We start from the raw sequence: 23,912 nt of genomic DNA on the forward strand, positions 1-23,912 counted from the left end.
TGAAGCGACATAGCAAGCATGCATACACATATATTTGCTAAGCATTCCTTTTTCGTCTCTCTGTTTCCTCTATTTTCTTTCAGATTAAACTTAAATAATGATTAAAAGACAAAGATTTCAAATATTATGGGTGATACTATCTAAAAACAAAAACAAAAACTCACTTTTGTGTGCAGAACCTGTATTTGATAAGTAATGGCTGGAGCTGCTGTGAACGCCTTGCCACTAAAAGTGGAGACCCTGATGCTGCCGGGAGCCACGCGTGCTAAGTCGCTTCAGTCGTGTCAGACTCTGCAATCCTACTGACTGTAGTCATAATCAGACACCAAATCCACCAGTGCCTTGATCTGGGACCTTCCAACACTCCAACAACTGTGAGAAATAAACAATGCCCATCCATGTTATTATAAATGGTAAGGTTTCAATATTTTTCTATTGAATAAAATAATATTCCATTGTGTGTTTATGTATACCACAAGTTCTTCATTCATTCATCCATAGATGCACATTTAGGGTGTTTCTGCATCTTGGCTACTGTCAACAGAACCGCGGTGAACACAGGGGTGTGTATATCTTTTTGAGTTAATTAATGATTTCAATTTCCTAGAATAAATATTCAGAAATGGAATTGCTGGATCATATGGTAGTTCTCCTTTTTTAATTTTTTGAAGACCTTCCCTACTGTTTTTCATAGTGACTACACTAATTTACATTCCCACCAACAGTGCAAAAGGGTTCCCTTTTCTCTAAATCCTGTCAACACTTGTTGTTTCCTGTCTTTTTGATAATTGGCCATTCTAACAAGTATGAAGTGATATCTCACTGTGTTTTCAATTTGCATTTTCCTGATGATTAACAGTGTTGAATATCTTTTCATGTTCCTTTGGCCATCTGTATGTCTTCTTTGAAAAAATGTCTATTTGGAGCTTCTGTCTATTTATTGATCAGATCGTTTACTTTTTTGCTATTAAGCTGTGTGTTATTTATGTATTTTGTATATTAACCCATTATAAGATATATTCAATTAACTTTAAAACCACAAAATGAACATTAAGCCTGCATGTTATATGTAAAGAAAAAACATCAAAGAAATTCCAATGCCCACTAGGTATATAATAAAATTTTCTAACATGTTTAGCTTTCACCATATGCCAGTTACCATAATAAATATTTTTACATGCATCATCTCACAACATTTCTGTGACAGGTAGAATTTAGAGAGCCAGTTTTATAAATTAAAAAACAAACAAACAAAAAAACACAAAAAATGAAGCTCAAGAGGTAGTAACTTGCTGAAAGTCACACAACAGAAGAGAGGCACAGCCAGATTTGGGACATGTTTGTTTGATTCCAGAGTCTGACTACTTACTACTGCATTAGGTGGATTTCCAATGTGAAAGGACTAGAATAATAGTGTAGGAGGAAAGGGATGTAGGGACTAGGTAAGTTAGCCCACTAACTAGAGCATCACTTGTTCATTTGCTTGCTCAGTAATTATTTACTTTCTTCCTAATATGTGCTGCCTTTAATACAATGATCACTGACAGAGAAAAATTCACTGCTCAAGGAAATGCTCTTTAATCTAGCTGTTATCATTTTAATTAAGCCTCTAAACTCACAACTATTTCATTAGCTACAATAAACATTTTAAAATGGAGTATAGCACACCTGTTAAGCATAGATAGGGAAATATAAATAAAAGGACCTGTGAAATGACTAGTACAAGGAGGCATACAATTTTAAAAATATTAAAGGGGAACAAAATATAGACCTGGACTACAATTTGAACTTTTGTAAGAAAGCTACTTTGAAGAAATCTAAAAGGACAAAATTGAGCAGGATTTCTTGAACAATAGATGCATTTTGTAGAACTGAAACCCAATGAATTTCTAACTCTAAGAAGACTATACAAATCCAGAGGCATATACCAGGAAAATAAATAAATAGACTAGAAAACAAAAGAGAAGGTACTAGATGCAGGATGTCAATTACAGTATGCTATAAAGCGGATTGTATTTATTGGCAATGTATAAAGCCCAAGTTCATAGCCTTTGATTAATATTGCCTGAACTAACTGTAGGGTAAACTGCTCACCCCCTTCATGGATCACAGCCTTGTCTTGGTGAAGAAGCTTGCTAATTCAATGAAGCTATGAGCCATGTCATGCAGGGCCATGCAATGCAGATGGATCCCAGTGAAAAGTTCTAACCAAACCTGGTCCACTGGAGAAGGAAATGACAACCCACTACATTATTTTTGCCTGAAGAACCAATAAATAGTATACAGTATGTGTGTGTGTGTGTGTATGTGTGTATATATATATATATATATATATATATATATATGGCACCAAACAATGAGTACCCCAGGTCAGAAAGTGTACAATATGCTACTGTGGAAGAATGCAGCACAATTACTAATAGCTCAGAAAGAATGAAGTGGAAATGGTACTCAGTTGTGGATGTGTCTGCTGGTGAAAGTCAAGTCTGAGGCTATAAAGAAAAATTATGCATAGGTATCTGGAATAGTAGGTCCATGTATCAAGGTAAATGGATATGGTCAAGCAGGAGATGGCAAGATTAAACACTGACATCTCAGGAATCAGTGAACTAAAATGGATGAGAATCAGAGAATTCAGATGACTGTTATACATATTACTGTGTGCAAGAATGCCTTAGAAAAAATGGAGCAGCCCTCAGAGTTAACAAAACAGTCTGAAATGCAGTACTTGGGTGCAACCTCAAAAATGACAGAATGATCTCAGTTTATTTCTAAGGTAAATGATTCAATATCACAGTAATCCAAGTTTGTGCTCCAATCACTGATGCCAAAGAAGCTGAAGTTGACTGGTTTTATGAGATCTATAACACTTTCTAGAAATAATACCAAAAAAAGATGTCCTATTCATCATATGGGATTTGAATGCAAAAGTAGGAAGTCAAGAGATACCTGGAGGGAGTAGCAGGCAAATTGGCCTTGGAGTACAAAATGAAGCAGGGCAAAGGCTAACAGTTTTCCTGACAGAGAACTGGTGATAGCAAATACTGTCTTCCAACAACACAAGAGACGACTCTACATCATCTTGTACATCACCAGATGATCAATACTGAAATCAGATTGATTACTTTCTTTGTAGCTGAAGATGGGAAAGCTCTATAAATTCAGCAAAAACAAGACATGTAGATGACTCTGACTCAACTCACGAGCTCCTTATTGCAGAATTCAGGCTTGAAGAAAGTAAAAAAAAGCATTAGGCCATTAAGGTATGACCTAAATCAAATCCCTTTATGATTACACAGTGGAGGTGACAAATAGATTCAAGGGAATAGATCTGGCAGACAGAGTATCTGAAGAGCTATGATGGGAGTTTGTGACATGGTTCAGGAGGCAGTGACCAAAACCATCCCGAAGAAAAGGAAATGAGAGAAGGACAAGTGGTTGTCTGAGGAGACTTTACAAATAGCTGAGGGAAGAAGAAAAGTGACAGGCATGGGAGAAAGGGAAAGATGTACCCAACTGAAGGCCGAGTTCCAGAGAATAGCAAGGAAGGATAAGAAGGCCTTTTAAAATGCACAATGCAGAGAATAGAGGAAAATAGGATGCAAAAGACTAAAGACCTTTGCAAGGAAATTGGAGATATCAAGGAAACATTTCATGTAAGGAATGACACAATAAAGGACAGAAACAGTGCAGACTTAACAGAAGCAAAAGAGATTAAGAAGAGGTGGCAAGAATACACAGAACAACTATACAAAAAAGGTCATGATAATCATGATAATTTGGTCACTCAACTAGAGCCAGATATCCTGGGTATGAAACCAAGTGGGCCTTAAAAAGTATTACTATAAACAAAGCTAGTGGAGGTGACAGAATTCCTGCTGAACTTTTGAAAATCCTAATTAAAGTGCTGCACTCAGTATATCAGCAAATTTGGAAAACTCAGCAGTGGCCACAGGACTGGAAAAGGTCAATTTTCATTTGAATCCCAAAAAGAGCAATGACAAAGAAATTTCAAACTATTGTACAATTGTGCTCATTTCACTTGCTAGCAAGGTTATGCTCAAAATCCTTCAAGCTAGGCTTCAGCAGTATGTCAAAACTGAGAACTTCCAGATGTACAAGCCGGGTTTAGAAAACACAGAGGAAACAGAGATCAAATTGTCAACATTTGTTGGATAATGGAGGAAGCAAGGGAGTTCTAGAAAACATCTACTTATGCTTCATTGACTGTGCTAAAGTCTTGGACTGTGTGAATCACCACAAACTATGGAAAATTCTTAAGATATAGGAGTACCAAACCACCTTACCTATCTTCCAAGAAACCTGTATATGGGTCAAGAAACATCAGAACCAGACATGGAACAACTGACTGGTTCAAAATTGGGAAAGGAGAATGACAAGGCTGCATATTGCCATCTTGCCTATGTAACTTATACGCAGAGTACATCATGTGAAATGGAAGTCCTGATGAATCAAAGGCTGCAATCAAGATTGCCAGTAGAAATATCAACAATCTCAGATATGCAGATGATATCAGTCTAACAGCAGAAACTGAAGGGAAACTAAAGAGCCTCTTGATGAGAGTGAAAGAGGAGAGTGAAAAACCTGGCTTGAAACTCAACATTCAAAAAACAAAGATCACTGCATCTGGTCCCATCACTTCATGGCAAACAGAAGGGGAAAATGTGGAAGCAGTGACATATTTTCTTTCCTTGAGCTCCAAAGTCTACTGCAGATGGTGACATGACTGCAGCCATGACATTAAAAGACACTTGTCCTTAGAAGGAAAGCTATGACAAACCTAGACAATGTATTGAAAAGCAGAGACATCACTTTGCCAACAAAGGTCTGCATAGTCAAAGCTATGATTTTTCCAGTAGTCATACACAGATGTGAGAATTGGATTGAAGAATTTATACTTATGAATTGTGGTTCTGGAGAACATTCTTGAGGGTCCAAGGGGTCAAGGTTATCAAGGCAATGTGATCAAACCAGTCAATCCTAAATGAAGTCAACGCTGAGTATTCTTTGGAAGTTCTGATGCTGAAGCTGAAGCGCCAATACTTTGTCTAAGGAACTGAGCAACAACACAAACTGTTCACAGGAGAAAAGAGAGTGCTAGTCACATGCAAAACCCATACTCCTCTCAAATTTTCCTTTTTTTTCTTTTGTATTAGAAATGGTGTGCCAAAGGTAAAATACAAATTAGAATATGTAAATATATTAGATACACAGTTATAGTCAAAGAAGAACCCAAAACTTAAGAAAGCATTGCTGTTAATATAAATTTCCAAATTTTGAGACTATATTTTTATCTGATACCTCAATCAGCAAGTGAGAGAAAGAAGTATATAAATATGGATTCCCAATAGTAGTCTATCCAAATCCTTAGTATTCCTCCCAGTGTAAAGGTAGCAATGCCACAATTAAACTTTAAGATATAATAATTCTCCAAAATTATGGCAGTCTCTTTCATTTGTGGTTCCAGAATAACCTTGGTGAATTGATTATGTGCATAATGTTGAAAATGAAATTCTGATGAGTTTTTCTTAACTTTTTTTTTCTTTTTTCCTTTATTAACCTCATACATCAATAACAATGTAAAAGTTAATTTTTTAAATTAAGCTAAGTAAAAAGGGATATAGAATGGTTCTATTAAATCCTGTTGATTCTTTGGACTTTTGGGAAATTGGAATATACAATAGTCTTGGATTATTCAGATAATTTAAACTTAGAAGTGGTAAAAGAACTATATCTGATTAATTGGCAAATTAACATTGCAGTCTATGGTGCTAATCAGGCTACAGACTTAGTCAAAATATTAGTGTGATTAAAAAAATAGTAGTATGGGTTTCAAATTCCTCTACTGCATTGCTCTCTCTTCTGTAGCAGTAATAGAAATGATATTATTTAACCAGAATACTGCATAGTATCTTCCCTATCAAACTGTACAGGAAAATCACCTGGGTCATCTAAAAATGATATTGTATCTGCCCAAAAGTACCGAATCAGATGAGGGTAAAGGAACATAGGTAGAAACATGTTTTTAGAAGCACTTTGGGTGAGTTTTATGTAGTCATGTACTATATTTATTCAGAATAGCTCTTAAGGAAAATGCTGATTCAGGGTTTTCATTTCTTTGTGGCTAAAAAGAGAAAGAATTTCCCTTTAAATATTATAATTATATGTTTTAATAGGAATTTAATAATAAATTTGAGCTAATAGTTGCCTAACACAGAGCACTGTGTAACATTTGCAGTGGGTTATTTGAGCAATGCTACCATGTCAAATTATCTTTATTGGTAATTTTGATTAGAAGACTTAGCTAGGCATAATTCAATAGAGAAACAGACTAGGGGATAAAGACTCAGCAAGGCTTATAATATACCTTTGGTGTTAGCTTGTCTTGACCTGTTTCAGAAATACTTTCCTACACATGAAAAAGTAATTTTCCTGTCAGTGTCTCATCTACACAAATTCCTGGTCTATGGAATGTGGATCTGACATTGGGAGGCAAAAATACAACATTTAGCCATGAAATTTTTCAATATAACCTTGGTTTTCTCTTTGTGAGTGTGCAATTACCACATACACAGTGGATCATGAGCTAGGTTATTAAGTGTAAACTTTTATTAATAGAAACGACAAAAAGCATGTGAGTACAGATCTCAAGTTCTTTAACTCACTAGGGGGCTAAGAGTCTAATCTGATACATTTATTAGGGGAAATTTATTAAGATGTGTTTTCACTCCATACTATCAACAAGGTTATATTTTTAAATTAGAATAAAATTAATCAAAGATATACAAGTTTTTTTATATAAGAAATTACAGAATATTACAGGAAAAGAAATAATATATATCTAAATAAATGAATAGGTACTTATTTCATGTTTGTATGTTATAAACATGGCATTTCTCCTCAAATTATTCTTCACCTTTAATGAAATATAAATCAAATTTCAGGTGGATTTTTGAAGAAATTAAAAAGTAAGTTAATTCTAAAATTCATACAGAAATGGAAATAACCAAAGTCTGAAGGGAAAAGCTTAAAGAAAAATAAAAAAGGGGAGGGGCCTGGGAGACTTGCATCATTAGACACCAAAATCTATAAAAAAACTGTCACAATTAAGACAGTGTGGTAATAAAAATGCTCACTAAGGGAAGAGACTGCACAGTCCAGAAACATACACATGGATTTTTTTTCTGATGGATAACTTTTACTTGGGATTCCCTGGTGGCTCAGACGGTAAAGCGTCTGCACTTGGACTGGACAAAACATTTGGAGAACTCTACTGCAGCTGAGAGCACTGACTCTACTGTGCTGTGCTGAGTCGCTAAGTCGCTAGATCATGTCTGACTGTTTGTGACCCCATGGACAGTAAGCCTTTCAGGCTCATCTTGTCCATGGGGATTCTCCAGGTAAGAATACTGGAGTGGCTTGCCATGCCCTCTTCAAGGGGACTTCCCAACCCAGGAATTGAACCCAGGTCTCCCACATTGCTGGTGGATTCTTTACCATCTGCGTCACCAGGAAAGTCCAAGAATACTCGAATGGGTAGCCTATCCTTTCTCCAGTGGATCTTCCTGACCCAGGAATCGAACCAGGGCTTCCTGCATTGCAGGCTAAAATCAAGGGTGTTTCTTTCCTCTTCTTTCACAGTTCAGAGCTGAACTGTGGTTTAAAGGCTTCTTTTTTGTCTTTACCTGCTCCCTTTACTTTTATATTTATCTCTTTATCAGATGTTTCCTCAATAATCTCTTGTATTTGTTATCTTCTCCTGGCACTTAAGTCTCAGGTGACATAAACTGACACCAGGAGCTATAAAACCATATATGTATATGCATTCACATACAAAATTATCATCGATGCATACTACTTGTCATATAATATTAATGTTGTCCATGTCTGTATATTAAGTTGAACTATATTGAGGGAGGGGACTGACTTCCCAGGTGTCACTAGTAGTAAAGAAATACCAGCCAATGCAGAAGCCACAAGAAACACCAGTTCAATCCCTGGGTTGGGAAGATCCCCTGGAAGACGGCATGGTAACCCACTTCAGTATTCTTGCATGGAGAATCCCATGAACCAAGGAGCCTGCTGGACTATAGTCCATAAGGTCACAAAGAGTTGGACACAACTAAAGTGACTTAGCACACACACACATATTAAGGCAGATTAGGCCTATATATATATTTTTTTTGGTCTCAATCATTAAGATTAAATTTCATTAAAGAACATTAAAGTTCATCAAAGGTATGTAATATCAATGATAATTATTATGTTTGAAATAGATGTATGTAAAGAAATTTTAACTTGTGTTTAAAAAGCTCTATAGGGATTTCCTGGTTGTTCAGTTATTAGGACTCAATACTTCCACTGCCAAGGCCCGGGTTCAATTCCTGGTTAAGGAACTAAGATTGCACATACAGCGTAGCATGGACAAAAGAAAAAGAAAAGAAAGATAAAAAGCAGTGTAAAACAGCCTTTCATAGACCTGTATTATTATTTCCTTTAATTGTCAATATATTACCAGGAGCTCACTATCAGTATCTTTACCTGACAATATTTAAGAGAATTACCCTGCTCCATCCATGGTAGAGGGGACAGAAAACAAAGGTATATGTCTTGTCAATGGCATTCTTTATGTTTCATTGACAGGAATGAAATGTTTTGGTTATTTGGTGGTGATAATGGATTTGCCTTTCTTTGTTAATATTCTCAAGTATTTCATGTTTATAATAAGAAAGATAACATAAATTGGAAAACTTCTTGAAGTATTTAGGAATACTATATTTGGTCATGGAACTGTTTCATAAATCAGAAACCTGGCATGGCTTACCAGATTATCTGTTCAGTGTCTCATCAGACTCAAATCAAGGTGTCAGTGTACTGAGCTAGTATCTGGAAGCTTCAAGGAAGAACTTGCTTCCATGAACATTCAGACTGTGGACAGAATCTAGTTGCAGAAATAGGACCAACTCTCCATTTCCTTGGTGGCTGTCTGTAGATTGTCTTCCTCAGCAAGTCAAGATCACATGCATCCCTTCTCAAATGGCCACCTCCTTCTTCAAAGCAGCAGGAGAATATAGAATCTTTCACTTGCTTTGCCTCTGACTCTCATGCCATCACCAGCAAAAAGAAAATCTCTCCTTTTAAACTCTCACATGATTAAGTCAGATGTATCAGATAATCTCCTTATCTTAAGGTGAACTGTGTTTGCTTGCTCAGTCACTTAGTCATGTCTGATTCTTCGACACCCCTGGACTGAAGCCCCCAGCCCCCTCTGCCCATGGGATTTGCCAGACAAGAATACTGGAGTGGGTTTTCATTTCCTTCTCCAGGGGATCTTCCCTACCCAAGGATCAGATCTGTGTCTCCTGCATTGGCAGATAGATTCTCTGCCACTGAGCCACCTAGGAAGCCCAAAGGCAACTGTGCTATATAACAAAACATAATCATAGGAGTGGCTTATCATATTCACAGGGTTCAGTGAAGTGCCAGCAAATTTGGAAAGTTCAGCAGTGGCCACAGGACTGGAAAAGGTCAGTTTTCATTCCAATCCCAAAGGACAATGCCAAAGAATGTTTAAATTATAGCACAATTGCACTCATATCACATGCTAACAATGTTGTCCTCAAAATCCTCCAAGCTAGGCTTCAACAGTATGTGAACAGAGAACTTCCAGATGTACACACTGGATATAGAAAAGGCAGAGGAACCAGAGATCAAATTATCAACATCTGTTGGGTCATAGAAAAGGCAAGAGAATTCCAGAAAAACTTCTGCTTCAGTGACTATGCCAAAGCCTTTGATTGTGTGGATCACAACAAACTGTGGGGAATTTTTAAAGAGATGGGAATACCAGACCACCTGACCTGCCTCCTGAGAAACTTCTATGCAGATCAAGAAGCAACAGGTAGAATCGGACATGGAAAAACAGACTGGTTCCAAATTGGGAAAGGAGTACGTCAAGGCTGCATACGGTCACCTTGCTTATTTGACCTATATGCATAGTACATCATGCAAAATGCCAGGCTGGGTGAGTCACAAGCTGGAATCAAGACTGCCAGGAGAAATATCAAACCTCTGATAGGCAGATAATACCACCCTTATGGCAAGTGAAGAGGAATTAAAGAGCCTCTTGATGAGGGTGAAAGAGGAGAGTGAAAATGCTGGCTTAAAACTCAACATTCAAAAAGCTAAGATCATCGCATCTGGTCCCATCACTTCCTGGAAAATAGATGTGGAAACAATGGAAATAGTAACAAACTTTATTCTCTTGGGCTCCAGAATCACTGCAAATGGTGACTGCAGCCATGAAATTAAAAGAAGCTTGCTCCTTTGAAGAAAAGCTATGACAAGCCTAGACAGCATATTAAAAAGCAGAGGCATTCCTTTGTCAACAAAGGTCTGTATAGTCAAAGCTATGATTTTTGCAGTAGTTATGTGAGAGTTGGACCATAAAGAAGGCTGAGCACTGAAGAACTGATGTTTTCAAACTGTGGTGTTGGAGAAGACTCTTGTGAGGCCCTAGGACTGCAAGGAGATCAAACCAATCCATCCTAAAAGAAATCAACCCTGCATATTCATTGGAAGGACTGATGCTGAAGTTGAAGCTCCAAATCTTTGGCCACCTGATGCCATGTGTGTGTTGCCAGGCTCAGTCATGTCTGACTCTTTGCAATCCCGTGGACTGTAACCCACCAGGCTCCTCTGGCCCTGGGGGTTCTCCAGACAAGAATACTGGAATGTGTTGCCATGTCCTCCTCCAGAGGATCTTCCCAACCCAGGGATCAAACTCAGGTCTCCCACATTGCAGGCTGATTCTTTACTGTCTGAGCCACCACCTAATGCAAAGAGTCAGCTCATTGGAAAAGACCCTGGTGTTGGGAAAGATTTGAAGGCAGGAGGAGAAGGGGTCGACTGAGGAAGAGATGGTTGGATGGCATCATCGACTCAATGGGCATGAGTTTGAGCAAGCTCCACAAGAGGATGAAGGACAGGGAAGCTGGGCTTGCTGCAGTCCATGCGGTCACAGAGTCAGACATGACTGAGCGACTGAACAACAAAATGAAATGAATGTCAATAATTCATGTCTGACTCTTTATCACCCCATGGACTATAGACTGCCAGACTCCCCGTACATGGAATTCTCCAAGCAAGAATACTGGAGTGTTGTCATTCCGTTTTCCAGAGGATCTTCCTAACCCAGGGATCAAACTCGGGTCTCCTGCATAGCAGGTGTTGGAGAGGTTTCAGAGATCAGAACATATTTCTCTTAGATGTTGGGGGAAGGTTAGAATTCTGCCTGTTGTGCATAGATTACCTGTGAAGTTGTTATTATAATTGTGACTTGATACTTCCTATAAATCAGCTTTTTTGAGGCTCAAAAATTGGAAGTATTTGTATAAAATCTTGTCATTTGTGTCAGAGTTAGCTAGTTCTTAAATCAATGACCTCTAAATAAATGTATTTCCCAAATAAAATGTATCCTTTCAACTTCTAGCTAAAGGTAAAAGTGGAAACAAATAGCACCAATGGTTGCTACAATGCTTTTGTGTTTTGTTTCTGTTAAGACATAATGAAGAGGAGCAGCAGGAAATAAAGATGCCTTCACATAACCTGACTGATAAATGCTCAATAGTATCTTGGTTATGGGGATTTCATAGCAGTCAATGAATAGACACTAAAAGATGGTACATATGAATAGTTATCCAAAGAATATCCAAAAGATTAGCTATTGTCATCATTGTAATGATCTATTTTTCTAGAGCTGCACTATCTAATACAGTAGCCTTATTACTATGATTACTGAGCACTTGAAATATGGCTAGTCCAAATTGAAATGTACCATCCAGTATAAAAGATAGATCTGATTTAAAACGTTCAACATGAAAAGATGTAATATATCCCATTAATAATTTTATATCAATTATCTTTAAAATAATAGTTTAGAATTTGAGGTTAAATAAATTATAGTAATAAACTAACCTCCTGTGTTTCTTTTAAATTATTTTAATACAGCACCTTAAAAAGTTTCAGTTATATATATGTCTCATGTATGTATTGAGTCGTGCTGCTTTTTTTCTTCATTGGAGTATAATTGCTTTACCATGTCATGTTAGTTTCTGCAGTACAATGAACTGTGCTGCTTTAAAACAAATTAGCAAGAAATACTTTCTTTCGGATCAACATTCACGTTTGAGGAAATTGTTTTTTATTATTCTCTGCAGTTATTTATAATGTTTATTTATTTATATATAAGTTATTTATAAACAAATATTTTACCCTTGACATACATTCAGTCAGTTTGTTAAAAACAAATGAAAATGAACAAAAATCAACATTTAAAATTGGCTTCCCACGTGCTGCTAGTTCTAAAGAGCCCACCTGCCAATGTAAGGGACATAAGAGACATGGGTTTGATCCCTGGGTCAGGAAGATCTACTGGAGGAGGACATGGCAACCCACTCCAATATTCTTGCCTGGAGAATCCCCATGGACAGAATAGCCTGGTGGGCTATAGTTCATAGGGTTGCACAGAGTTGGACACAACTGAAGCGACTTAGCAAGCACTCATGCCAATGCAGGAGACACAAGAGGCATGGGTTCAATTCCTGTGTTGGGAAGATACCCTGGAACAGGCAATGGCACCCCACTCCAGTATTCTTGTCTGGGAAATCCCGTGGACAGAGGAGCCTGGCCAGCTACAATCCACAGTTTATGGGGCCACAAAGAGTCAGACACAACTGAATGACCAAGCACACACACACACATTTATTTGACTATTAGAATCGAAAGGCCAATGAGGCTCTGAGCCTGGTGTAAACCAGATTCTGCTCTTGTCCTTGTTTGTACTCGAAACTGCTCCTCTGCTTGTTGAGCTCATTTCTTCTCGCCTTCCAAGTCTTATAAACTGACCCTAGTGTTCATCTTCTGTTAATTCAAAAGAAGCTAAGTGCTTGGATCAGCTCTGCCTGGCATAGGAGAAAATGAGAAATGGGGCCACTGATATGCACAGAAGGCCAAGAAGGCTAGACTAAAGGGGATGACTCTTGGCCAGCTACTTCCAACAGAGCTTATTTAAAATTCTCACTTGTTTGACTAAAACAAAATATTAATGAATCTACTTAAGAGAGCTTATAAATGCTGAAGAATTAAAAAGGATGGAGCTTGAAGGGCATAAGAATAATTTTTCAGAAAATTCTCTCTGACCACTCATGCACAGGTATAATATGTAACTTCTTATTTTTATGAGTCCTTCTATTGTAAATGGAATCAGTATGACCTTTCCCATAAGGAAAGAAGAAAGTGATTTTTGATAAAATGTCTTAGAAAGTTGCCAATGCTTTTAAAAAGTAATAAAATGACTAAGCAAGTTGGAGTAACATACAGAGACTGGAGAAAGATTACATTGATAGACAAACTCTGCTTGGATTGGAAATAAATTAACTCTAAATTGCATGTAGATAGTTAAGTCCAGAAAGGCTAATACATTTAAAAGAATTTTAATATAAAAGGTTATATTGCATAGATAAGAACATAGCTGGTTTTCTTAATTTGCAAAATAATTAGTTTAGTTTCTTAGTATTTATATGTACCAACAACAAAATTTAATAGGTTTTTATTTGCTATTGATGCCTCTCAAGTGTACATTCTTTCTTTGATATACATTATTTGGGAAGTGTTTGCAAGTGTGAAAAGAAAAAAGAGTAAAAATGTAAATGATTAACACCTGCATATCTCATAAGAGCTGCAAAACAGCTCCATCTAAGTACTTTGCAGACAGGAAACCTGCACTTGCATTAACTATGCATGGTTTCCTTGAAGACATGATAATTTACCATACAATGTCCATGCCTCAAAAATTATACACTGTTAACCCTTCAGAAGATTTGTAAGGCAACGGATTTATGAAGAAAGAAAAATGCATCATTTTAAACACTTGCATTAATAAGGAAGCAACATTTAAATTGCATAATAAAACATGAAACTAAAATTTTTGCAAATAACACTCTACATACTAATAAATGAAGATATTAAATACAAAAACAGAGACATTATTTTAGAAATGAAAAATTTGATTTTTCAAATTTGATACAAATCCATATTTGGCTCATGAAAGAATGACAAGGTTGACATGGTACTTGTTAGTCAAATTATAAAAATGGAAACAGAAATACTATGATCAAAATTTAGAGAAGGAATAAATCTATGGAGATAAAATTAAAATTGTATATGATTGTAGACAAGTTCTGTTAATAAATGGGCTTCCCTGGTGGCTCAAATTGTAAAGTGTCTGACTGCAAATGCGAGAGACCGTGGTTCAGTCCCTGGGTAAAGAAGATTCCCCGAAGAAGGAAGTGGCAATCCATTTCAGTACTCTTGCCTGGAAAATCCCCTGTATGGAGAAGGTTGGTATGCTACAGTCCATGGGGTCACAAAGAGTTGGACACGACTGAGAGACTTCACTTTCACTTTTCACTTTCTTTCTGTTAACGAGAGTGAATATTTCAATACTATGTTGGATTTTCTAGATAAATGGAATAATTAAAAAAAAGAGTTAAATCATTTAAATAAACAAATTGTGAAAAAAGAAATTTAGTAATTTCAAAAAGCAAACTTCAGAAATGGCTTACTTCATAAGTAAGTGCTTTAAAATCTTAAGTATATATGACTATTTTGTAATTTTGCATCTTCAATAACATAAAAGAAGCAGTAAACTCTTTTAGTTATTTTAAAAAAGAAAATATAAACGATGCAAAAACAGAAAAATACACAAAAGAAAAAGAAAAACAAATAGAAATTGAATATGTATACCTATAGTGGCTGAAATTACATATCATTAAATTGAATCCAGTGGATATATATATATGCATTTTTTTTTTTTTAAGGAGAGAGAAGCCTTTAAAAGCCCCCCCCACCCTCCCCTTTCTTCTTTCCTGCTGTCTGGAAAACACATGAAATGGTTGGTGCCCCAGTAGCTACCCTGAGTCATGAAATGACCTAAAATATGGAAACCACATGGCTGGGACTGATAGAAAGAAAAAAAAAAACAAACTTGGGCCAATGCTCCCTCAGTAGAGCTAAAATACTAACTTATTCTCTACAACTCTGTGTCTGTTTAGTTGAGAAAATTAACTCCTGTTTAAGCCATTATCACTTAATATTGAAATTAATTCTACAAATAAATTATTTGGATGTCTCAAATTTGCTTACTCCTTTGAGCATGATATGAAGATATAATAAGGGGAATATAATAAGGGTAAGGGAGGGGGTTAAGAAGAGTACCAGGGGCTTCCCTGGTAAGCTTAGTTGGTAAAGAATTCGCCTGCAATGAGGGAGACCTGTGTTCAGTCCTTGGGTTGGGAAGATCCCCTGGAGAAGGAAATGGCTACCCACTCCAGTATTCCACCCTGGAGAATACAGTCTCAAAGAGTCAGACACGACTGATCGACTTTCACTTTCACTTAAGAAATATAAACTAGGTCTCAATGCATAAGATGTAATATGTGGAAAGACTAATGTAAGACCAGATTATGGAGATGTTAGATTTATTTTCTATAAATATAAAATATTTGGCATATGACTTTAAATTTAACAAAAGTATAGTGAGAAAAGCAAGAAGTCCTGAAACATGATTTTTTTAAAATGGAACTTAAAAATACAGCTACTGAGTGATCCAGCTTAGTTAGAGCTATTGGTAACAAAAGCAAGGGCTTCAACTGACAGAGTTAAGCACAATCAATGGTATGAGTGCTTCCAAAATCTCATACAAATTTAGCCAACAGAAGTAAAATTATTAAAATATGATTAAATGTTTTAATAGTATTATCAAAATATAATTACAATCTGTTTTATTACTTCATTACTTTACCTTAAAATTTTTAAAGCATATAAAAATATCAAGTATAATCTATGCTGTCTCAATTCTCACTTAAGTTACTATACGTTGAATTAGCAGGTATGCAATAACTTATTCCACAGTGATGCTAGTGTTTTCTAGATGTAGCATTAGTTCACAAGCCATTTTCCCAACACATTAGTATTATTAAACATTCAAGAACAATTTTCACACAGTTTAAAATGTCTTAGCAATATATGAAAATCTTAAGGGAAAAAGCTGAAATTTCTGCATGAATTGCAGTCCCTATATAAGTAATGCATGAAAAAGTAACCACTGTTTACTATATTGCATTCTCATATGTCTTATAATTTTTTCAATACACTTTTACTTATATGAAATTTATTTTTGTTAAGAAATTAAAAGGAATGCTTTTTACTGTTTGAAAACACAAAACATTCATCTGAATACCTTTGAGAGATTAAATTAGAACAAATACCAAATTATGATGCTCTTTTAACATCAGAACAAGGAATTGAAGCTATATACAAACTAAAATAATCTTTGATATTTAATTTCTCAAATTGCGGTAATGAGTTATACATGATTTTTCATTTACAAATAATTGTGATTCTTGGCAATCAAATCAAATATGGTATTAAAGTAGTTTTTATTAAGCTATTTGTTTTACACTAATAAAAAACTCAGATCCCATTTATTTTTGTAGTATCTTACCTAGCTAATGTTTAACAAAATCTAATATCATTCATGTTTTGAATGTTTTACCAACAGAAATAGGACAACCAGAATGCAACATTTATCAGAGCTTTAAAATAGTGACCACATTCCCTAGGGCATACATATATTTTATCAGTTCTCATATCATTAAAACTTAAACAGTCAATGCATACTAACAATTTGCTTTCAAATGTAATCTTAGAAATTCCTAAAGGCAGGGACCTTCATTTTTGTAAGCTGTTAAAGGTTTCAGCAGAGGATATTAAGAAGAGGTGGCAAGAATACACAGAAGAACTGTACAAAACAGATCTTCATGACCAAGATAATCACGATGGTGTGATCACTCACCTAGAGCCAGATATCCTGGAATGTGAAGTCAAGTGGGCCTTAGAAAGCATCACTACAAACAAAGCTAGTGGAGGTGACAGAATTCCAGTTGAGCTATTTCAAATCCTGAAGGATGATGCTGTCAAAGTGCTGCACTCAATATGCCACCAAATTTGGAAAACTCAGCAGTGGCCACAGGACTGGAAAAGGTCATTTTTCATTGCAATCCCAAAGAAAGGCAATGTCAAAAATGCTCAGACTACCGCACAGTTGCACTCATCTCACACGCTAGCAAAGTGATGCTCAAAATTCTCCAAGCCAGGCTTCAGCAATACGTGAACCATGAACTTCCAGATGTTCAAGCTGGTTTTAGAAAAGGCAGAGGAACCAGAGATCAAATCACCAATATCCCCTGGATCATGGAAAAAGCAAGAGAGTTCCAGATAAACATCTATTTCTGCTTTATTGACTATGCCAAAGTCTTTGACTGTGTGGATCACAATAAACTGTGGGAAATTCTGGAAGACATGCGAATACCAGACCACCTGACCTGCCTCTTGAGAAACCTGTATGCAGGTCAGGAAGCAGCAATTAGAACTGGACATGGAACAACAGACTGGTTCCAAGTAGGAAAAGGAGTATGTCAAGGCTGTATATTATCACTCTGCTTATTTAACTTATATGCAGAGTACATCATGAGAAACGCTGGGCTGGAAGAAGCACAAGCTGGAAACAAGATTGCCAGGAGAAATATCAATAACCTCAGATATGTAGATGGTACCACCCTTATGGCAGAAAGTGAAGAGGAACTAAAAAGCCTCTTGATGAAAGTGAAAGAGGAGAGTGAAAAAGTTGGCTTAAAGCTTAACATTCAGAAAACTATGATCATGGCATCTGGTCCCATCATTTCATGGGAAATAGATGGAGAAACAGTGGAAACAGTGTCAGACTTTATTTTTTGGGGGCTCCAAAATCACTGCAGATGGTGACTGCAGCCATGAAATTAAAAGACACTTACTCCGTGGGAAGAAAGTTATGACCAGCCTGGATAGCATGTTGAAAAGCCGAGATATTCCTTTGCCAATAAGGGTCCGTCTAGTCAAGGCTATGGTTTTTCCAGTGGTCATGTATGGATGTGAGATTTGGACTGTGAAGAAAGCTGAGCACTGAAGAATGATGCTTTTGAACTGTGGTGTTGGAGAAGACTCTTGAGAGTCCCTTGGACTGCAAGGAGATGCAACCAGTCCATTCTGAAGGAGATCAGTCCTGGGTGTTCTTTGGAAGGAATGATACTAAAGCTGAAACTCCAGTACTTTGACCACCTCATGCGAAGAGTTGACTCATTGGAAAAGACTCTGACGCTGGGAGGGATTGGGGGCAGGAGGAGAAGGGGATGACAGAGGATGAGATGGTTGGATGGCATCACCGACTCAATGGACGTGAGTTTGAGCGAACTCGGGAGTTGGTGACGGACGGGGAGGCTTGCGTGCTGCAATTCATGGGGTTGCATAGAATCGAACATGACTGAGTGAATAAACTAAACTGAACTGAAAGGCTTTAGGCTATTTTCCTCTTAAGGATTATAGTTCACATTAAGTGAGATCATGCCAAAAAAAAATCTGAGAATTAAAGCTATGAGTATCTATGTCAGTACTGCAGAAATATCTCACTGGGTATATAAATCATATTTTAGAGAAATAGAAAACATAAATATATATTTAAAATTAATAAACTGTGTGTTTGAAATCCATTTTCATATACATAGGAAATATAAGGATTTTACAAAGAATTTCCTATACCTTACATACAGTTTCTTTATTATTAATTTGTTACAGTAGTATTGTACACATCTTAAAATTAATTAATCAATATTAATCCTTTTTTATTAATGAACGTTCATATGATATTCAGATTTGCTTTATTTTTTCTAGGGCTTTTTGTCTGTATCAGAATCTTTTCCAATATACCAAATTATACTCAGTCATCTGTTTTCTTAAGCTTCTCTTGGCTATGACAGCTTTTCTCATATGATTAAACTGGAGGTCTGGGGTGTAAGGATTGAGATCACAGAGGTTAAGTGTCATTTTCATAAAATTATATTAAAGATGCATTATATCAGCATGATTCACCATTGTTGAATTTGACTTTGATTACTTGGCTGAGGAAGTGTTTGTCATTTCTACAGTGTGAAGTTATTCCTTCTTTTCCCTCCTGGTTCCATCCTTTTCTTACTCTCTTCTTTGAAAGGAGGTCACCGTGTACAGCTTATACTTAAGAAATGGGACCTTACACTCTTTCTAGAGGGCAAATATCTTCATAAATCAGTTGGAATTTTACACTGGAGATTTACTTCTTCTCCCATTAATTTCCTTATATAATTTATTAATGTAAATATGGATTAACAGATGTTTATTTTATAATTTGCATTATTATCAAATACTACTTTTTTTGGTTACTTAAATTGTTTCAGCTGTGGCCGTTTGGCTTTTTCAGTCTGGTGGTCTTTGATGTTCATCAGTGTTTTGTCTTTTGAGTATATTTTTTCTGGTCACTACAGGTACTCCAGGCTCAACTTCTATATTTTTGTTTTCCTTAGTCCTAGAGCTAATCATTTGTCCAAGGAGTCCTCTGACAGCTATTTCTCCTGAATCCTTTTTTAAAAAAATGTTCTGCTCTAGCCTTTATTGAATTATTTATTTTTTGCTATGCTGGGTCTTCATGGCTGCATGGGCTTTTTTCTCTAGTTGCAGCAAAGAAGGATTACTCTCTGGTTGCAGTGCATGGGCTTCTCATTGCCCTAACTTCTCTTGTTGCAGAGCATGAGCTCTAGGGAACCCATGGTTCAGTAGCTGCTGCACATGGGCTCAGTAGTTGTGGCTCCCAGGCTCTAGAGAACAGGCTCAGTAGTTGTAGCACATGGTAGTGTTTTCTTTGCAGCACGTGGGATCTTTCTAAATCAGGGATGGAACATGTGTCTCCTGCACTAATAGGTGTGTTCTTTACCACTGATCTGCCACGGAAGCCCATCTCCTGAATCCTTTTGTTAATGAATGCTGTTAGAAACTGGATTTTGATTCTAGGTGTGTTTTTTGTTACTGGGATCTCAGAAGACAACACGATTACATGTACTGTAGATATGTTGCCAAGTCACTTCAGTCATGTCCGACTCTGTGCGACCCCATAGACGGCAGCCCACCAGGCTCCCCCGTCCCTGGGATTCTCCTGGCAAGAACACTGGATTGGGTTGCCATTTCCTTCTCCAATGCATGAAAGTGAAAATTGAAAGTGAAGTTGCTCAGTCGTGTCCAACCCTTAGCATGGACTGCAGCCTACCAGGCTTCTCCGTCCATGGGATTTTCCAGGCAAGAGTCCTGGAGTTGGGTGCCATTGCCTTTTCCACAGTAGATATAAACCTATGTAAATACAGATATCTGCAAATATTTCCATAAGCAACCTTATGTATCTCTATTAAACTACACAAATCTAAATGGATATATTCACCTTTATTATATTACCACATGACTTTTACCACAGAGTATATATCCTCTTGCTAATTTGTATCCCCTGGCTCTGATAAGTGAAGAACTTGGCCCCCACAGTCTGCCATCCTTTTACTTGTCTAATTTCAGAACTTTTCAAAGTAATATCAGAATTGTTATCCTATTCCCAGATAAAATACTTTAAAACTAGAGTTCAGTGTTGATGTATAGTTCCTTTTCCCCTAGTTCTACAGTCTCCTCCTTTTTAAAGTTACTTAGGTTAGCATGGTACTCCTCCATACCTTCCTTCAGTGAGGTTTTATCATGTTTTTTATACAACTCATTTGTTTTATCACATTCTGCCTTCCATCCTAGGATTCCTCCTACCCTTAAGGATTTCAAGAAAAGTTAAATATATTATTAGAAAGTATCTTATTTCCATTGTAGGCATTGTAGGCGAATTCTTTACCTGCCCAGCCATCAGGGAATCCCAGCTTGGATCCAGTCTCCAGTTATTCAATCAAAAGTTAGTTGTGATTAAAGACAATAATAATTTAAGAAAGGATTTGATTCAGGGTGGGCCTGATTAAATCATTTTAAAGACTCTAAGAGCAGAATAAATTCCAAGAAGAAATGTCCACTATAGACTGCAGATTAAGCTTGTATGTCAGACTTCCAGCCTTCCTTTCCCTGAAAGGACCCCCTAGGGCAGGATGGCCTGCCCTAACAATATGATACTTGTCTATCCACTCCCTAAATTGTCTGACCCAATTCCTTGCAATTAATTTTCTATAGGTTCTATTTCTCTGGTCAAAGAGGCTAATACAAATTTTGGTACCAAAAAGGGATCTAGAGAAAGAGAATTTTTTAAATGTGTTCTCTCAAATGGTGTTGGGTTTTCTGGAATTGTTTCTCGAATGTGCATAGGAAGGAAACATTCATTCTGAGTGGTAAAGAAAGTATTGTCAGTCCTTGAAATGATTTTGTAATAGAGACATGTAAAATGCTGCCATTGGATACCACAGACTAAATACTTAATAGAAACTGAAGTCCAAGGTGACAATGTCAAACACTTCAATTTTGACAAATCTTTTTTTCCCATAGAAGTGAGAGGTAACAGGTAGGAAGGCCAGGGGTCTCTAAACGGAGGAAATAGGCTGCAAGTGTCAGACATTTTTTATCTCTCTCAAGTGCCAGGAGGAAACAATTTAGTGTTATATTTTTTCCCCTTCTCTATACAAATTTAAAGAGGTTTCTCTTAAAATTCTCTATGGCATAATGACACCTGGTTCCACCTGAACTTAACTTTTCTCAAACCTTGAGCTAACCGATGCATTTTTCTTATGGAAGTGTTTGTCTTAAGCTACGTTAATATACCCTAGCATTTACCTTAGACAATGCACTTACCCTAGATTCTGTCTTCAAGTTGGTTTCGCCTAAAAGCTCAGAACTGACTTGACAAACCAGTATGTTACACTCATACATTGTTCTGCTAATCTATGTTAATGAAACTATATATTTTTATGGAAATCTGCCTTTCTTCAAGATTCATGTCAATCATTTTATGTCCCGGGATGACTCACCTGGTGCCATTCTCTAAGTTTTGAGACATTTCCTTTCTTTAATTAGCAGACTGCTAGTAGCTAAGGAGAAGGAAATGGCAACCCACTCTAGTGTTCTTGCCTGGAAAATCCCAGGGACAGCGGAGCCTGGTGGGCTTCGGTCTATGGGGTCGCACATAGTCGGACATGACTGCACTGACTTAGCAGTAGCAGTAGCTATGTAACATCCAGCTAAAGACTAGCAGGGGGTACTCTTTCTGCCCCCTTCTGATGTCTATGTCAGAAGCTTTATCTTTTTTATACTTTAATAAAACTTTATTACACAAAGCTCTGAGTGATCAAGCCTCGTCTCTGGCCCCAGATTGAATTCTTCTTCTCCGGAGGCCAAGAATCCCGGCATCTTCATGGTTTGCTGCTAAGTCGCTTCAGTCGTGTCCAACTCTGTGCGACCATATGGACAGCAGCCAACCAGGCTCTTCTGTCCACAGGATTAGGGAGTAGGTTGCCATTTCCTTTCGTGATTTAGCAACAACCTTTCAGAAACAGGCCTTCATTCTCTCCTTGAGGATGTGAGCTCTCCACTGTCTGAAGAATTTGTAATGACCTCCCCTAAGACAGTTATAGAGCAAGTCACTGGTGATTCTCCTCAAGACCTAGGCCAACATCCCTATGTTCTAGATTTATAAAAAGACTCAGGTCCCAAGAGACCCAAATGGTGATTGTGACCCATGAAGTAGTGCACTGTACACCAAAATAGCAACACACATTTTCTAATTTGTGCTTAGCTGCTCAGTCATGCCCGATTCTCTGCAGTCCTGAGGACTATAGCCCACCAGGCTCCTCTGTTCAAGGGACTCTCTAGGCAAGACTCCTGGAGAGGATTGCAATTTTCTGCTCCAGGGGATCTTTCTGACTCAAGGGATGGAACTCCAGACTTTTGCCCCTCCTGCATTGGCAAGTGTATTCTTTACCTCTAGCGCCACCTGGGAAACCCCTTTCTAATTTATATTAACAGGAATATGAGGATATGTGTGGAAATGGATCTTAAGGGTGTGGCACCATGGTGAAGGGAAATGAAGTTTGAGTAGGCCAAATTTATTGACAGGAGCCCACTAAGCAGAGATCCTACATTACAAGTTGTAGTTTGAGGTGTCAGAAAGGACCCTTACAGTTGGTCTGGTTTGTTGGATCCCCCAGATGAGGGTTAAATGCATAACTAACTACCTTGGTATACTGTAGAGGAAGGTATCCCAGGATGGAGAGAGAATGGAATTATGTGTGTAAGGCCTGCTTATCTAGATTGGGTTAGAAGGACACATATTTTACTAAGACCGTGAAAAATAAATTTGAGGGGAGTCCCAGAATCCTTGAAGAGCCTTGTGTTCACACCTCCAGTATGTTGAAATTTATAGTGCAAACTCTTCTCATTGAACTGGGCTCCCTAAATGCAATGAAGATAATGGGACCTCAGGGTGGCAGGGGCTAAGGGCAACATGTAATTACCACAGACAAGGTGGATGAGGTAATGGATAGTAGAGTCAAAGCAGTAATATGAATAATCTGACTTGCAGAGACCTATGCATTGATTATGGTATCCCTAGAAAGAAGATTTGTCATATATCAGTTTTCTAGCATTCAATAAAAAACTACAATGAAGTGGTTGGCTGAAAATAGCAAAAACTATCTTCTCTAACAGATCTGGAGGCTAGAAAACTGGAATTGAGGTGTTGGCAAGGCCAGGCCCCCTCTAAGTAAGAATCCTTCATGCTTTCTCTAGTGTCTAGTGATTGCTGACAACTCTTAATATCACCCATCCTCATTCCATATCACATGACATTTTCATTGTATGTCTGTGTACAGATTTCTTCTTTTAATATTGACATGAAGTTATTTTATTAGGGGACATTCACCACTGTGACTGCATTGAGGAAAGAGAAACAGTCATATTCCCTAGCT

The sequence above is a fragment of the Bos indicus genome, chromosome 12 (assembly GCF_029378745.1).
Source record: "Bos indicus isolate NIAB-ARS_2022 breed Sahiwal x Tharparkar chromosome 12, NIAB-ARS_B.indTharparkar_mat_pri_1.0, whole genome shotgun sequence".
Classification (NCBI taxonomy): domain Eukaryota; kingdom Metazoa; phylum Chordata; class Mammalia; order Artiodactyla; family Bovidae; genus Bos; species Bos indicus.